Raw genomic sequence first — 13,149 nt, forward strand, 5'->3', positions numbered from 1 at the left:
CAGGAGTTTCTGTTCTTGGTCGCCGCGGGGACCCAGACAGGCGAAAGCTGGAGGCTGGAACAAAAGACGGGACCCTCGGGCATATGAGTGTAGGGGAGGCCTGGCAGGGGCATCAAGTTAGATGGTGTATGTTGAGGTGGAGGCCGCTTACTCCAGGGATGCAGGATTCGGCTCCCAAATGGAAGGCAAGCAACTGTGCCCCACCTTCCAGGCCCTAATATTGTCGGGATACTCTGGGGCAAGGATTTGCCAACTTTATCCCTTTTATTTTTTAATTTTCTTGACATTTTTATTTTTGAGAGACAGAGATGGAGCGTGAGCGGGGGAGGGGCAGAGAGAGAGAGGGAGACACAGAATCCGAAGCAGGCAACAGGCTCCGAGCTGTCAGCACAGAGCCCGACGCGGGGCTCGATCTCACTGACCACAAGACCATGAACTGAGCCAAAGTCAGATGCTTAACTGACTGAGCCACCCAGGTGCCCCTAACTCTATGCCTTTTAAAGTTGCACTTACAAATGTGGATAGCTCAACCTACAATTCGGTTCCTGTGAAGTAATAAGCTTGCTATGGATGCCTCTTTAGGGGCAATTGTGGGCATCTTGAAGAAATGCTGGCATGGAGAGTCTGGGGAGAGGCAAAAAGGAGCACGTGTGATATAGGGAATGGGCTGGCGCATGCTCTTATGGAGCAGAAGTCAGTGGCCGCTCGTTGCACATAGACCCTGGGGCTGGAAATGTGAAAAGTTAATGGACTTCGATCAGCTAACACCAGACTGGCAAACTCTAGGGGTGGGCAGGTGGCAGCCAGGGTTACTAAATAAGGACAGGGGAGTCGTAAAAGTTTTTGGAGGGAAAGAGGGTGGGGGTACTCCAGGTCATCCAGCACCAGCACCAGCCGTTTGCTATCAGTACTCGGCTACCTTTGGGAGGCATTCCCTGATGGTGGAATCTGTACAGTCCCTAGAATGGGGTTGGAGGAAGAGGGGAAGTTTGGGGTTCTGGGTCTCCAGGCCTTGAATCCATCAGGCATGACTGCTCATGCCTTAGTTTTTTCCACCATGAGCATCTGGAAAGGAGGTCTTTCCCTCCCAATATTCTCTTCTCCCAGAGGTGGTAAGAAACTATCTCATGACAGCTTCCTGGGGGAGAAGAAGGGGGTTGGCAATGACCTCAGGGTGGGCTTTCATCCTTCGGTGTTCTGGGGGGTTCACAAGGTGCCAGGCCAGGATTCAGGTTAGCTGTGGTTCAAGACTTTGCCTGCGCGGCATGTGTGGATACGGGCAAATTCACCGAGGCACGATGTCCTCCTATTCATCTGATTTTCCAACCTGAGGCAGACTCCCTTACAGGCAGAGAGCGCCTCATTCACCTGTGGGCCCTTGTAGCCTGGGTTTTGAACTGGCAGATAGTGGCATTGGCTGTGCACATACTGGATCCTGAAGGCCATGGGCACATTTAGAAGATCCACATCAGCAGTGGGTGGGGAGGAGCTGGAGAATTAACTGAGCTCGTGTAAAGTATCTGAAGAAGTAGCTCAGTCTGAGCTTTAACTACTGGAGAATGGAACCTGTGCAGGCTCCACTTGCTTTCATTTATATAAGTCGGATGTGCCTTCTAGGAACATAAGAGCCGCTAGGAATTCCCTTCCGGCTGGAACATGAAGGATTCCTGGGTGGATGCTGGGTTGTCTATGGGCCAGGGCAGTAAATACCCCTCCCCACCCCACCCCCTCCCAGCCTCCAAGCTACCTTCCTGCTCCCTAAAAAAAATGTATGGAGACTACACATTCTTGCCTGCCTGATCAGCCTGGGCTAACTTCGTGAAGAAAAGGGATCAAGGAAGCCCGAGGCCTGCCCCCCTGTCCCAAATAGGTTAGAGGTGAAAGAGACACCTCTTTGAGGCAGGTGACAAGTGGTCCCAACAGTGCACAGAATCGGAGCTGGGAAGGAAGTAAAGGCCCCTTATCCTTGCTGGTGACTTGAGTCCTAGCTTTGAGGACCACCCCACTGCTGCTCCCTGCACGTGCTCTCTCCCCAGGGGTGGTGGGGTCACATTCTACCCTGGAGGCCATATTCTTTGCTTGGTCTTGTTTTCATTGGCTGTGGCAGAATGGTTGGTCCCCAAAGCCCAGGAAACTGAGCCCCTACAAGAGCATCCCTGAAAGGATCCGAGACCGCTTACCGCTCTAGGACCAGAGGGACACCTCTGTGTACGAGGGCTTTAAAGGCTATAAAGTGGGAAATTCTCAGATGTGGATCATGGCTGCAGGCACTCATGTCATTATCAGCCACACTGAAGGGGCCTGTTGACATGAGCGCTCCCCAGACCCCTTCTGAGGCAAACTCCCTCGCATGCTCTGCAAAGTTCACTGTGGAGACACGAGGACTCAGGAGGCTTTCTGGGCTCAAGCGTAGCCACAGCCTGCAGGGTCCGGGCCTCCACTGAGATCGTGGCTCCCTGCTTTGCTCAGACACATTCCCGAAAGATGAGTTTTACGCCAGAAGAGCAGATATGAATAGCAGGCTTAGACCTGAACTTGAGAACTATCGGAGAATTCTAGACCGTGGTCCCTGTCAGGATCTGTGTTGGGGGCTGGGAGCCAGGAGCTCATCACACAGGCACCTCTGCACATAATGAGTGACAACTGTCAAATATTGGACAAGGCCAAGGGAGACTCTGTCAGGTCTGAAGTCCTAGTCATGGTTTCTTGACTTCAGCCAGAAGCGGAGCCCCCAGCCCCCCAGCTTGGTTCCCTTCAAAGCTTTTGCCTTGAATGGAGCATGGAAGCTTATTTTCTCTCAGCTGCCCCGGGATCACAAGTTCCCCTTTGGGGAGGCAAAATAAATTATGTGATTGCTCCTTACTTGCGTTATCAGGTCAAATGCAACGTAGACGTCAGGTTCCAACCTACTTGAAATGGTTTACTCCTTGATGCATAGGGGCACTTGTACCCCAATGTTTATAGCAGCACTCTCAACAATAGCCAAATTATGGAAAGAGCCTAAATGTCCATTGACTGATGAATGGATAAAGAAATTGTGGTTTATATACATAATGGAGTATTAAGTGGCAATGAGAAAGCACGAAATATGGCCCTTTGTAGCAACGTGGATGGAACTGGAGAGTGTGATGCTAAGTGAAATAAGCCATACAGAGAAAGACAGATACCATATGGTTTCACTCTTACGTGGATCCTGAGAAACTTAACAGAAACCCATGGGGGAGGGGGAGGGAAAAAAAAAAGAGGTTAGAGTGGGAGAGAGCCAAAGCATAAGAGACTCTTAAAAACTGAGAACAAACTGAGGGTTGATGGGGGGTGGGAGGGAGAGGAGGGTGGGTGATGGGTATTGAGGAGGGCACCTTTTGGGATGAGCACCGGGTGTTGTATGGAAACCAATTTGACAATAAACTTCATATATTGAAAAAAAAAAAGAAAGAAATGGTTTAGTCCTGTTTCTGTTGTCCTTGTGTGTCCTCCGCTCCCAAGACACCCGTCCCTGCACAGGGTCCCTCCCTGTTGGCCGTATCCTATGGTTCATAAACCTGCATCTCCAGTCATTGCAAGGTTTCCCTCCTTCCCTGGATTCATGCCTCGAATATTGGCAGTTGGGCCCACAGACGAGCTTTAGTCAGAAATACAAAACAGTGAGCAACTCGCCCCCACAGTGGTCCTGGGACAGTGATACTCCTGGGGGTCCAGGAAGAAGCCAAAGCAAACCTTCTCTGGGGCTCCCCCTCCCCCAGGCCTCCCAAGTAAAGATGGACTCTCAAGAGGAGATGGCTCTCACTGTGAGACTATAGAAGCTTAGACTACAGAACCATCAGAGAATTCTGGACCACGGCTCTAGGTGGACAGATTAGTTGTGGGGCAAAGGCAGTTCACCAGCCTGATTTACCTGCCTCTGCCTCTGTCTCTGCCCTGTAGCCCACCTCTCTACTGCGGCAGACGCCCTGAGCTGCTGGCAGACGAAATGGGGCGATGGTGGGCATGGGAAGCCCTGTGGTCTTCCACAACACCTCAGTTTCTCTCCTGAACCCAGCGGCCATGAGCTGGAGGCAGGCAGAGGGCAGGGAAAAAGAGTCACTCGGGGCAGAGCCTGCTTTTCCTCTCTTTTCACCCCTCACTGGGCAGAAAAACACAAGGTGCAGGCGTGGCCGCTTCCTAGACTGTAAATTCTTGTGGAGAAAAGGGCCTCTGCCTGTTGGGAGCATTTACCACTCTCCTCCCCACCCCCTCAACGTTTAAAGCTGCCCCCGGCACTTAGCAGGCCTGCCAAGGAGTTTTCTGTGAATCTAGGACTGAATGGGCAAAGTCTACCTTGGCTTTCCCGGAGTGTCCCAGTGAGACACTGGGTGAGACACAGATGGGGTCACTTAGTCCTGCAGCCCTTTTGTGTTCAGAATTTCAGGCTGACGTCTTGATCCCGGGTATGCATGTTTAATGGCATGACGTGGGAAAATTGGGCTTGAAGCCTGGGGAGGCATGCCCAGATCTCACTGAGTTACCATTTGGTCCAAAACAAGGACGGGTGCTTGTCTTTTCTGGTTGGAGAGTGAAGGATGGACAATACCTTTTCTCCAGATCAAATTAGAATTCCAATCAATAGGAGACATCCTGACCAGGATTGGGGTGGGGAGCAAAAGAGCAGGCCACAGGACGGGCGGGGGCAGGGGCACGGAGGAGGGGTGAGCTACAAACACTCATGACACAGGCTTCTCAGAGCACAGGCTTCTTCCAGTGGCCAGGAAATTTCCAATTTGGCTTGTAGTGAAGGAGTAAACCTGTGAAAAGAAATTGATTAGCGAAAGGATCCCCACTCAATACTCTTTAAACTCCAACATCTGTTCCCAATAAATAATTCACGTAGTAGATATTAATTAGAAGGCATGGGAGGAGGGGATGGCAGCTGATAAAGTACACTGGGATGCCTCTTTGCCAAGAAATGTCCGCTAAAACCCACACCCAGATGTAGAGGAAAAAGCACAGTGACCGAGCCGGGCCGCCTCCCTCCTTCTGTGTGTCTGTTACTGACTGCACACATCGCCCTACCCCTGTCCCCAGCAGGCAGGCAGTGTGACAGCTGCGTCCCACTCCCGGGACAATAATGCCCCTGGAGACAGCTGTTCAAGCACAGCTGGCCACTGCCCACAGCCACAAGGGGGGTGTCCCGGATTCCTAGAACTACAAGCGGGGAAGGCAACCCCCTGCCCACCCACCCTGCCACACGCGCCCTCCCCCGCCAGCAGGTAGAGGACTGGTTGCTCAGACATCCATTGAGGACTGAGGAAAGCATCATGTCCTGAAGGTCTGGAGACCCTGCTGGAGGCCTCCTTACCTGAGCCGGCACAGACACCCACCCCAAGAAGGGGAAAAAGTCAGGGGCCAGTGGTAGGAAGATCTTAGACCATCCCAGAGGACTTACTTCCGCCTCGGTTTTCTGGGGGTTCCCAGCCCCTTGCCTTCGTTTCTCAGCAGTTTCCTCTGGAGTTTTGGCTTCTTTAGCAGATAGATGATCATTGCTTTCCATTTTGGAAGAAGTGGGGCTGCTGGGACCCCACCAAGCCTTGTATTTATACTCGTGAACAGAATGGGTGGCTGACTTCTCCAGGGAGGGCAACCCAGTTCATATCCATGGAGTAGGAGGGGAGCTGCCCCCACCCGCTCCTGGGAGGGGCCAGGGGGGAGTGAGGTCATCCTATTTCCTCCGAGTGAATAGTTTGCAGCTCACTGAGACCAGGTGGGAATTGAGAAGATGCACCGGAAGAGTACTTTATACCCTCTAATGTCTACTCTCCATCAAGTATTAGAAGAGTTTAAGGACTGGAGTCATGAAGCTGCTGGAAGTGGCCTGGGCCCTGCACCCCTCAGCAGGTGCTGTCTCCGTGGGACTATATCCCTTTCTTCATGCAGAAGAGGGTTCCCAAGTTTGCATTGGAGAACTGAGGTCACCGAGGGCTGTCTCTGCTGGCACTGTAGCCTTTTTAGACCCTAAGCCAGCACATCGTCCCCTGGGCTGGGAAACCACAACACCTGGCAGGGGGCCCCAACAGCAGGTGGGAGAGCTCTGGTGGCAGCCAGGTGCCCGTCCAGGTGAAAGGAGCCCTGAGATCACCCCCACATCCTTTCCTCCATGAATGAACGGAGGGCTTCATTCCTGAAAGCTCTGTTCTCCAAAAGGGCTTGGCTTCATTTGTTCTTTGTTTCATAACCTCTCGGTGCTGTTACCGCAGCGACCAGTCTCCTGCTGATTGGAGGAGGCCTCTGGAATGGAACGGAAGTATATTGAGCGAGGTCTCTCGGGTTGAGAAGGGAGAGGAGCTGTTGCCCTCTTATTCCACACTTTCAGAACGAGAATCCAGAAAGGAGGGTCGGTCTCCCCTTACGGGGAACCCCCTCTTCACTACAAGTTCAAAGTCAGAGGCCCAGCCCTGGGCGAGCGCCTCGGTGACTCCTGAGGCAAGGCTTAGTGGCTGGTTAATCAGTGTGGACACGCACAGGGGGGTGAACTCATGCGATGTCACAGTGGGCTTGCTAATGTGCGTAGGGCTGCTGTGGAATTGGGGGTGGGGGGCGCCGCTGGCTGGCCTATTTCTTGGAGAACTTTTAAGTCCTCACACCAGGGGCCCCAGGCGGCACACAAGAGGCTGGTGTGGCCAGGGGAGTAGGCTGGACCTTGGCATCAAGTACAGGATTGGCCAGGTGTGTGAAAAGGACCAGCAACTGACATGTTTCAAACTTTGAGGGGAGGGTAAGTCTCCTTGTAGATGGAAACAGGGCATTTCTTCTAGGGAGACAAAAGGGAGTCCCTATGGTTAGAGGTCAGTGAGGCCTCCCTGGGCAAAAAGTGGGTGGTTCTTGGCTGAAAAGCTGAAGGGTGGCTGGGATGAGGCTCCAGACTGTACATCACCTGTTCTTTCGTTTCGGTTGGTGCCCGCGGAAGCCTCTGAGTGGCCAGCCAGATAGGGCAGCCAGTGGTCAGACCACCATCTGGGGAGATTTATGTTAGATGGAAGATGGGGCCCGTGGCCGATTTAAGTGGCTGTTTTACCCACAAGGGTCAGCGTTGTTGAGGCTTGATTGAGAGGTGCCCAGATCGCAAGAGCAGAAAATGCCAGTGACTGAAAAAATAGAAACCCTCCCCATGAGAAAGCACTGCCTGGCACAGGTCCCCAGAGGTCCCCCCTCTGAAAGCGAGAGGTGGGCTGGGTAGAACAGAAGAGTAGACTGATAGGTCACAAGCCAACCTCCCCCCCTCCGCCCGGCGCCCCCCCCAGTGCTGTGGTTCAGATGCTAACTTGCTCTTTTCAGTGAGTGACTTATTAAGAAGCTTTTGAAGGTCCAACCAAGGAAAAGGGTTAAATCTGCAAAGGCAGAATTTAGGGATAGAAGAGGGACAATCAGTGAGAGGCAGGGGGAAGTCCTCTGCTTCCTGCTTCCCCCATCAGTGCATCCTAAATCCGAGGCCCCGTGGTCCGAGAGGGGCAAAGCAGGGGGAACCAAGCGTTTTCCTGTTATTTCCTATGGCAAGAAATTCAGGCGAGGTCAAGAGCAAGACTCTCACAAAGCACACATCTTACTTACTCCACTGCCTGCCTCTCCATCCCAAGTCTTCCCAAGCCGTCAGCCATATGTCAAACTCTGTCCTCATTCCTTGAGGACCCGGGAATGTGCCTTACTCCTCTCTGGCCAGGCCTTCCATTCCAGTGTGGAGAGCGCCTCCCCAAACTGCTTCGTCTGCTCAACGCCTGCCCATCATTCAGATCTCAGGTCCATTGTCATTCCCTGGGGAGCACCTTCCTGGGCCCCTTGGACCTGGCAGCTGTCAGGGACGTCTCCACAAATCACTCCCTTGTGGCATTTAGCACAGTTTGAAATCATACGTTTATTTGTGCGATTATTTGATTAACGTACCCTCCCCTCAGCAAGACTGACTTTGTCTGGTTCAGCTCACTATTGCCCCCAGCTTCTCTTGCAACCCCCCAGCACTTAATAGGTTCTCAATAAATATATGCAGAATGCATGAATGAAAGGGGCAATATGAGTTCTCCTTTTCCTCACACTCACCTGTGCAACCCTCATTCATTGGGCAGTTCACTCCAATTGCTTGACTTCCCTGCTCCTTGAAGGGCATGGAAAGAAGGGGTCTGGAGCTGCAGGGGGGTGGTTAGAGACCCATGTGAAGCCCATTAGCATAAAGACGATACAGGAGGCCATTCAAAAAGCAAACACAGGAAACTCAGGAGACAACATTGGGGGGGTGGGCAGAGGAGGATGGGCCATGTGGAGGCGTGGGGGAAGGTTTGAGGAGAGGTAAGAAGTAACCCAACAGCAGAAGTGGGGGGGTGGGGCTGTGCTACAGATGTCATGAGGGAATGGTTATTAGGCACCTGCCCAGGCATGGACAGAAACACCCTCTTGTGCTGGGGGGGGGGGGGGGTAGGGGGAAGGGGAGCTGGGATAGCCTCTTTGGAGGGCCATTTTTTTTTTTTAAATTTTTTTTTTCTTTTTTTTTTCTTTTTTTCAACGTTTTTTTTTTATTTATTTTTGGGACAGAGAGAGACAGAGCATGAACGGGGGAGAGGCAGAGAGAGAGGGAGACGCAGAATCGGAAACAGGCTCCAGGCTCCGAGCCATCAGCTCAGAGCCTGACGCGGGGCTCGAACTCACGGACCGCGAGATCGTGACCTGGCTGAAGTCGGACGCTTAACCGACTGCGCCACCCAGGCGCCCCTGGAGGGCCATTTTTAATGTAAAAAGCAGTTTCACTTTGGGGAGTCTCTCCAACAGAAATGCTCCCGTAACTTTGTAAGGATACGCACGCAAGGGTAGTTGCCCTGGCCTTGCAATGTTGAACAAATTGGAAACAGACTGAGCGGTCGTTAATTGGGGGGTGGCTAAATTCACCTGCATCGGTGGATGGGATACAAATGCAGCCTCCCCAAAAATGTGATGGGGATGTGGGCACTGATATAGAAACATGTTGATACATTAATTAAAATAAAGCAAGTGACAGAACCATATGTGTCCTAGGGTCCCATTTAAGTTTCTAAAACTATTTGTGTAAATAAAACTTTATATATGTTTATGCATAGAAAAATATCTGGAAGGGTCCATCCATATTCTACCTTTAACACTATTTCCTCTGGAGATGGGATTCAGGGTGGGGTAAGGAGTGGGGGTTGGGGTGGGGAGGACTCACGCTATTTGGTTCTCCCACTGGTGTGGTTCAAATGAGCATGTGTTTCTTCTGTGGTAAAAAAGGAAGATCATAGGATATAGCCCTCTGGGACCTCAGATTCATTAGACTGGGGGAGCAGAGGCCAATAGCACTGGGTAGGGTGGAGAGGAGGGATGGGCAAGCTGTGTGTACAGACTGCGAAGAACTTTCCAGAAGTTTTCTGGTGAACAGCATTTTTGTTTTTTGTTTTATTTATTTATCTTTTTATTTTTCAATATATGAAGTTTATTGTCGAATTGGTTTCCATACAACACCCAGTGCTCATCCCAAAAGGTGCCCTCCTCAATACCCCTCCCCCACCCTCCCCTCCCTCCCACCCCCCATCAACCCTCAGGTTTTTTTTTTTTTTTTCAATGAACAGCATTTTTGAAAGAGGATGCTAGCTTAAGGAAGAGGCGTGGTAGAGGGAAGGTTTGTTTATATCTATCGGGAGGTGTTGACCCCTGGGTAGGCTGGGGGGTGGGGAGGAAGCAAAAGCAGAAGTAATTTCACAGGATCCTAAGGAGAGGGATATTTGGCCAGCCTGGTATGTGCTGAATGACCTGTGGGATCCAGAGTCCCAGTGGAGGAATCATCCCTAAAAAAAGAGTGAGGAGCATGTTTGGGGAGGGTATGACTAGATAATCGGTGGAGGGGGGGGCGGTGTGCAGAGAGGGTGAGAGGGCCTGGGAGGGAGTTCACGGTTGATGACCTGTGAACCGAGAATGGATGTGTCACCGAAGTGACAAGTGATGGAGACAGTCTAAGAACTTCTGAGGGCAACAGGAAACTCTGGGAATGGAAAAAAGGGTTAGTAAACTGGCCTAGCTGGCGACAGAGGAAGGCTGGTTAATAACACCTTTGTAATAGAACAAACCTGCAGTTCTGCATTTTTCTTTTAGCAGAGCTCAAGTGTAAGACTAGAAAGAAGGAAAGGTCAAGTTGTTCCAAGGCTGGGGGTAAAGGCAAGGCCGGCCCAGTGTGAAGGGAGATGTAAAGAAGTGACATGGGGTAGAGGAACCAGATATGGACTTGGAGACCTGCGAGTTGAGATGAGCAGCCACGGAAGCATTTTGAGAGAAGGGAATTGTGGACAGCCAGGATGGCGCACCTCTTAGGTGATGTCCAGGTTCAAGGTTTGGCTGTGGGGATGCATGAGTTGCGCAAGTAGACGGGAGTAGAGACAGCTCTGTCTCCACCCGGGAACCTATGCAGGGGGAAGGATTGGGGCAAAGATAAAACCTATGAGCCTGATGCCAGAGCTCTCAATTCATGTATTCAACAAATATTTATTGAGCACCTGCTATGTGCCAGGCACTCTTCCTAGCCTTGGTGGGGAGGTGAATGTGAGAGTCCTCTGGGTTGCTGATAGATGAAGATGGGAAGAAGGCAGGGTGGGGGGCGCCAAGAAGAGGAGGGAGCGTCACCGAGGAAGGGGGTGGGGATAGAATGGTCAGGAAGATGAGGCAAGAGGTCAGAGGAGGGTGCTGCCAGGCTGGGATGGACCAGAAAAGGAGCACCTTCTCTTCTTTAGAAGAGCTGGGAGAGGAGCCCCGTCAGGGAAAGGCAGGCTTCGGATGGGGTGAAGGCAGGAAGCTGGTGCGTTTTTCAGCTTCCTCCTGTGCCCCACCCTGCCTTCCTCACACCTCGCATCTCACAGAAGGGTGCGGGGCCGGTGGAAGGGGAAAGGCGAGTCCTTCCTCAGACACCACGAGGCTCCACTCAGAGACTGTGCCAGGCACTCTTTCCTGTGACATCAGCTCTATGTTCTGGCCCTCATCCACTGCATGACGGTGGAGAGAAACAGGAAGGGTCAGAGAGGAACGGTAAGACCAGACACAGTGGTAGGAGAGAGAAGAGTCCAGGAGGAGAGAGACAAGGATGAAAACAGAGGAGGAGAAGCCAAAAGATAGTCCTGAGGAAAGGGAGGTAGACGCACACAGAGGCCACAGGACTGGACTGCAGGGAGACGGTCAAGCACAGAGCCAAATGGGACCCAAAAGAAGAGAGGGCTATGTGGGGTAACCACCAGACACATCTGGTTCTGCCATGTCTTAGGGGTTCCCGTCAGCCAGGAAAGGTCCTTCCAATGGCTTTTTCCTGTCCTTGAGGCCACTTTGAAGGCACAGGAGAGGGAGAGGTCTGGGGGCAGTGGTGGGGACCAGTGGCACAGAAAGGGCCTGGAGAGAGGTGGATGGTGATGACCCAAAGACCTGGGTCCACTCCCGGGATGGATCTCAGGGAGGATGTCTTTCCTTCTACCTGAACACCCTGGCCCTCAGACACTGGGCCCCCTTCCAGATTGAGCTCCATTCTTACTCTGTCCCATTCCCTACATTACTGACCTTGTCACTTGACTCGGGCAGCCTGGTCTTCCTTCCCCCTCTCTACTGGCAAACGGGGACCTGCTCATCGGCAGGGCATGAACGATCAAGTTGTGCTCTCTTGGATCCTAGATAAAACTGTGAAGCAGGATGATCTGGGGCTTTTGCTTCCCCGAAAGGCCAACAAGGCTCTGCTCTAGAAGGAGGGCCACTCTGAGTCTGGAATGGTCTTTCCAGAAGAGCTGGAGGCAGACGCCTTTTAGGGAGGGAGGAGAGCTGAATTCCTGAGGCCTTTTTCCTCCTTTGCCTTCAAAGTCTCTGAGATGACAGGGGCCTCAGCAGCCCCACCAGCAGGTGGTCAGGTCTCTCTCTCTTCCTTCTTTCTCCTGGCTGTCAACTCAGCAACTGCTGCTTCTGGAGGAAGAAAACAAAGGCAGTCAGAGAAGGGACAGCAGGAAGTGTGGGGCAGGAGTCCCCACCCCCCCCCCCCCCAGGCAGGGACACTGTGTGCCCTCCCCGCAAAGAAGGAGAATCTACCCTGGAGGTCTGCAGGGACAGAGTAACAGCAGATCATTCTAGGGGAGAATAATGGAAGAGGCTACCAAAAAAAAAAAAAAAACCCAAAACTTGAAACTGGTTAGAAGAGGGTCCTTCCAGCTCCAGGGCCTGTTCCAGCCCCGATACAGCATCATCCTGTGAACTGACTCACCATCCCTGCTGCCAAATCCTTATGCACAGGAGCGACGTACGGATTTGTAGACAGCCCTCCTCTTTCTAGAATGCCTTGAGCTCCGTGACTCCTTCCTCTCGACTAGAGAAAAAAGCCTTGCGAACGTCCTGCTTGAGGTGGCGTGAACAGAACTTCGAGGCGGTCTCAGATGTGGAAACTTCTTGCTGTATGGGGGCCAAATGAGCTTCTATTGTACTTCCTGCTGGTGGTCTTACCTTTCACTGGCTTCGTGTGCTCAGGGGTGCCCAGACCCTTGTCCCTGTTGCGAGGCCGAACCGGAAGCCATGCTTCCCCACAGGCACTACTTAACTATCTACGAATAAGGTGGGGGGGACAAGGCTCCAGCGAGGTCAGTGGGTCCTCCCAGTTTTACTTCCTGGTCTCTACCGCAGTGTCAGTGATGGTCCTCTGTCTTTACACGTCACCCTCTCACATTCTTCTCCAGAGCCACTCTCCAACCCCCTCCGAGGCCTCTCTGTCCTGCTCTGGGCCCAGAGGCACCGGCCCCGAGCCATCAGGAGGCGGATGAAGTCAGAGAGAGTGAGGACTGGCTCTGGGTGTCCCTCGGCGGGACGCCACGCGTCTGGGCCGGCCGCCCTCTGAGCACAGTTGCCCTCTCTGGCTCTCGTAGCTGTGTGCTTCCCCTGCTTTAAGGTTGTCTATTTCTTACTGAAGCGTGTTCTAAATCCTGTCATTGTAGACAGTTGGATCACTGAGCTTTGCTCAAGCTTCCCGGCGTGGCAGGTCCTTTGTCCCTGCTGGCTCCCTGGCTGAGACAGCCCTTCTCTCCGGTATGGTTTCTCAGTGTCTGAAATCCATGCTTCCTTTCGGCACGCACACAAATCTGACACTCCACCAATAATTCTGGTGCACTTGTT

Source organism: Panthera tigris, chromosome B2, assembly GCF_018350195.1.
Source record: "Panthera tigris isolate Pti1 chromosome B2, P.tigris_Pti1_mat1.1, whole genome shotgun sequence".
Lineage (NCBI taxonomy): Eukaryota > Metazoa > Chordata > Mammalia > Carnivora > Felidae > Panthera > Panthera tigris.